Source organism: Corapipo altera, unplaced genomic scaffold (genome assembly GCF_003945725.1).
Source record: "Corapipo altera isolate COAL_440 unplaced genomic scaffold, ASM394572v1 68, whole genome shotgun sequence".
Taxonomy (NCBI): domain Eukaryota; kingdom Metazoa; phylum Chordata; class Aves; order Passeriformes; family Pipridae; genus Corapipo; species Corapipo altera.
In genome coordinates, this window is record NW_020884919.1 from 1,287,640 (window position 1) to 1,292,665 (window position 5,026).

General features: G+C 51.5%; 1 long non-coding RNA gene across 3 annotated transcripts in view; it reads right to left on the reverse strand.

Moving 5' to 3' along the window:
• Nucleotides 1–2,237: 2,237 nt before the first annotated feature.
• LOC113953298 overlaps nucleotides 2,238–5,026 on the reverse strand; it is a 3,104-nt gene continuing 315 nt past the window's right edge. The window contains exons 1-3 of one of the 3 annotated variants that reach the window (XR_003529829.1): nucleotides 4,996–5,026; nucleotides 2,562–2,690; nucleotides 2,238–2,490 (exon numbers count right to left, since the gene is read on the reverse strand). This is a non-coding gene — a long non-coding RNA (uncharacterized LOC113953298). Of the gene's footprint in view, nucleotides 2,491–2,561; nucleotides 2,691–3,650; nucleotides 3,946–4,995 lie in introns of those variants that run through there. The other 2 variants (XR_003529830.1, XR_003529831.1) reach the window with 2 other exon arrangements.

Here is a 5,026-nt window from a genome sequence, read left to right on the forward strand (position 1 = left end):
CCTGGCATTGCTGATCCTGGGGCAGGGACAGCCTGGCATCCCATCTGGATACCACAACAGTCCTCTGTCCTTACATTCCAAGTACAACAGGATCCTGCTGCGAGGGGGACACACTCCTGGGAGCCAAGGATATTTCTTCTCCTCATCCTTTCCAAAAGCTCCATTAACCCCTTTGGAAGTGGACTCCAGAACTCTCCAGAACACACCCCAAAACACAAGATGCCAGAGGGGATGGGGAGCAGGACAGAGGCTCCCCTGGCATCCTGCTGGGGATGAGGTCAGGACTCCCCTGGTCCTTGCCAATGCCATGGGATTGGAAAAGGCATGGAGATGTATCCCAGGAACAGCTCTTCCCTTTGAGCCTTCCTCTCCAGAGGTTCCTCTGGATCCAGCCCTAAGCCTTGCAGTGCAGCTGTGGATCTTCATATGCCTCCATTTTTAGACACCAGAGGTGCTGGGATTGGGGTGAGGGCCACACAATTCCTTATTTGAGCATCTCCCCCTTTAATTATCAGGAAATTAAATTTTAATTGGCGGAAAAAATCTGCTTTTTGACACCATTTAGGCAGGGATTCAATCCATGGATTCCTTTCACTCCCCACTCCATGCATTCCTGACACTTTAACCTGTTTGCTCCTCTCCTGTGGGGGGGTTAATTCTGACACCTCTCATGACCTCCCTGGTCTCTTCCTGGCACGGTTTTGGTTTGATTTAGCCCGGATTTGGTCTGTTTTCCTGGGAGCAGCCTGGCAGCACAGACTGGACACCCTGTAACTGGGAATCAGCTGATGCTGAGCTTCATTCTCTGCCCCCACGAGTGTCTGGGCTGTGCTGCCCCGTCCTCTCCCCTCCCTGCTCACCCTGCACGTGGTTGGGCGTCTCCGGGGCTAATTAAAAAAGCACATTTGCATATTCTAGACCGTGCGTTAATTATGTGCTTCAAGGCTCTGCATGTCTGGATGCTCGGCTGGGATGAGTATCCCGAAAGAACGCGGGGTCCCGTCACAGCTCTGAAAAGCGGGAGCCGCTCTCCAGGGAAAAGGAGGGATTTGGGGATATATTTGGAGGTGGATAAAGGCAGCGGTGCCCCAGAGGCACAGACAGATCCAAATCTGTCCCAGAGAGAATCGCTTACACGCTGTCTGGGCGCGATAACGAGATGCAAAGCACCGTCCCGGCACTTTCCATTCAGGGATAAACTCTCCCGCTGAAAGGACATTGAACTCCGGGGCTCAGGAGAGGAAACATCTGATCCCGAATTTGGCCTGTGCTGTGCAACAATCGGGATTGCCCGGCAGCCACATTCCGGGCCGGCGGGCGGGCACCCAGACAGGGCACGGGGCCAGGCGGTGCCAAGGGGGGACAGTCGGTGGCAAAACAACAGTTCGGGATCCGCTGCCATGTGGGATGGGCACCGACTGCCCCTCGTGGCCCAGCGCTGAACAAAACCCCTCCTCTGGGGCAAAGGGACCGGTGATGGGAGCACTTACCCCTCGTGCCAGCAGCTTGGAAAAGCATCTCCCGAGATTTGGGGGTGGAGAGCTCAGGCAGCACCAGAGATTAAAGTGCCAGAGGGCAGGGATGGATGGGATATTGGGAAGGAATTCCTGGCTGGGAGGGTGGGGAGGCCCTGGCACAGGTTGCCCAGAGAAGCTGTGGCTGCCTCTGGATCCCTGGAAGTGTCCAAGGCCAGGTTGGAGCAACCTGGGCTGGTGGAAGGTGTCCCTGCCCATGGCAGGGAGTGGGACTGGATGATCCCTTATGTCCCTTCCAACCCAAACCACTCCATGATTCCATAACTCTTTGTAGGGTTCCCTACTGGAAAGAGGGACTCAAGAGCCATGGCTCAAGGAGCTGCAGCATTCCCATAGAAAAAAACCAGGGCCAAGCATGGAAATATTGGATCTTCTGGCTGCTCCAGAAGGAGCTCCCCATCCTGTTGGCACAACCTTGCCCTGGCTGAGGCCAGTTTTTGGAAGGACACAACAAAACCCCAGGGCAACATCCATGGGCCAGGTTTTTTGCCATTGGAATCGTCTCCCTGCATTCAGGGGCTGCTGGATGCAGACACCGGGCGGGAGCTGTGCATGGAAGTGGGGAAAATGTGGGATTCATCTCCTCCTGGTGTGAGGAAGAGGAGTCCCACAGTGTAACAAGAAAATAAAGTGTGACTAGAAAAAGAAATGCATTCCAGTTAAAACAAATGTATTCCAAAGGTGCTGCAACGGCCACGCTTGGAAAAGTGTCGGAGATGTTTTTATGAGGGAACTCGGGCGCCTGAGCTGAGCAACAAAAGCCAAATAATGAACAATAATGAATCAAAGCCTTTAACCAGCCAGGGGATGTTCCATGTAAGTGGCATCAGACCGTGTGTACAGTGAAATTAGGTATTAAAAACACCCCAGTGTTTCCATACTCGGCTCAGGCAGCGTCGTTTTCCAGGCAGGAATATCGTGACGGATACAAAGCGTGTCCAGCTGCTGAGCAGAGCTGTATAAACACAGAACTTTTAACACTTTAAAGAGTGGTTTTCTCACCCAGGCCTGTGTCCCGAGCCTCACCTAGAGTTCCAAGAGTTCCAGCACATCCCAAGAGCTCCTCGCTCACATCTTGGAATGCTTTACATGGAATTACTCCCAGCGTTTCTCCGTTCCATCGGTTTTCTGTCGGCGTGACTCCCACACGGAGCACTGAGGAGAGAGACCAGAAAGAGGAAACAGATATTTCAATAAACCACAAAGTAAACGAGGGGGCAGCTGGAGAAATCCAGAGGATCCAGCCAGCCCCAAAACAAAGCTGGAAGCCGGAGCAAGCGGCTTCTGCGCGCCGGGAAAAAGCTTCCTGGGAGCTCCCCCAGGATTCCCAAAGCACTTTGGGGAATACAAATTGTCCTTTAAAACATCTGTTGCTGAAGTAAAAGGCTGGAGATTAAATATTATGACAACTGGGAAAGCTGAGCTGGCCCCGGGATGTGGGACAGGGAGGTGAGGAGGGGGAAGCACCGACTTCCCATGGACGCCACAGATCCATAGGGATACGGACACCAAATCTGCAGGTGGCTGTTCCTGGTGATGGCAGAACAGCTGGGATGTGGGGGCACAGCCTGCTCAGGGATAAACAGATTCCCAGATCCGGAGTCTGACAAAACAGGTTTGGAAATAACTGATTTTTTAACAGTGTTTTTCCGTCCTCCTCTCAAGTGCTTCCTGCTTTTCCTTAATGAACGGTTTGCTTCTGGATAACTGTCAGTGCCCCGAGATTTTCCTCTTCCCAGGTCTTATTATTATTGGGGATTTTAGAATTTGCTGTGGGATTTTCCCGCTGGGAATTGTCCTATGGCTTTGGCTGTGGTGTCACCCGGAGCAGAAGTTCTGGAGATGCTTCTGGACTGGAAATTCTACTGCTTGAACCTGGGAAGCTCAGACCCAGTGGACAATCCTTCCCAGTCTTTCATTCCCAGGAGGAACAGCAGGTCCTGGATGCGTTATCCCACCATGACCAGGCAAAAACCAGAGCAAAAGTCCATGAAAATGTGATTGAAGGTGACAGAACCAATGGATATGGAAGAGCCATCCATTCATTTCCACGTGCAGCTGCTGCGCTTGTTGCACCACGTGGGATCCATGGAGTCAATAAAGGACAAAACTCACCATCTGGAATTACACAGGATCCATTACAATTCCCTCCTTCAGCCAGACAACATCAGTGTTCGGTGCTTTTCTGCACAAATGGCTTCGTCCTTCTTTTTTTTTTTTAGGCAATTAAACAAATTAGTGCCATTCTCGGCGCGATTCATTAAGTGAAATTAGAAGTTTCGATGTAATTAGGGAATTACAGCTGGAAAGACGCTCCATTTTGCCTTAAAAACCTGACCGAGTTCATTCCCAGCAGTTAGTTCGGGATGGACGAGGACGGCCAGGAATGTGGTGCAACGGCGACACCTGCGGACAGTCTGAATCCATGGAAAATGGGAATTAAAGGGATCAGCCGGGCAAGAGAGCCGCGAATTGGATCTCCAGCCATCTCCCCAGCAATTCGGACTTGACGAACTTAAAGGTCTCTTATAACGCAACTTCAGACTCAAGAAGCACATTTGATAACCCCCAAAAGTAAACGTTTTGATGTAAAAATGCCTCCAAAAATACGAACTCTGCTACATTTTTGGAGCAACATCGGCGTGTTCTTCAAATAAAATTTTCGTTTCTAATATGTAAACTAAAATTCCTCGCAAAATATAGTAATTTTTTTTTCACGTGTTTAGGTGGAACTCCAGTATCTTTAAGTTTTATACTTCCATATCTATTTCAATGCTTTCATATTGCAGAAGAAAGGAATGTAGCCTCTTAAATTTGAGGTGAGTGGGCAGGAAAACATCACTGAATCACAGAGGAAGCTTTCAGGAATCTTGGAATGGTTTGAAAGGGACATTAAAGATCATCTCATTCCAATTATTCCCACATTCCTGCCCTTTCCACAGGAACCAGCCCCTTTGCTGCTGCTCTGCCTCACTTTTCCAAGAGTTCTCAGGGAAGAACTCAGGCTGTGACTAATGTGGTGACTCGGCAGGATGGTGACTCAGGATCACGATGACTCCCAGAGGGATGATGGTGCAAATTCCAGAGGAACGTGGTGCTGGGCACAAATTCCTGACTCACCCCTGCTCTGAGCTCAGGTGGAGGCTCATCATTCCCAGGAAGAAAGAGGAACACCAGGATTGGGGCCCCTGGGTCCCTGCCAGGCCCTGGTGATGCCACAGCAGGGACGGGGACAGAGGGCCCTCAGGTGTGCCCAGGTAGGGGCTTTTTGGGGGCTGTCCCCTCCTTGGTTCCCCCAAGATGGGCCATGTCCCCCTCAGCCACGCACCCCAAAAAGCTGGGTCCTCGCTGAGACATCCCCCCTTTCCAGAGCCACATCCCCACAAGGAAACACCACAGCCATGGACCCACCTGCCACCATCGCCTCCACCACAGCCCCACTTCCTCAGCCATGACCCACCTCCATCTCCTCACCCACCGCCCCCCATCCC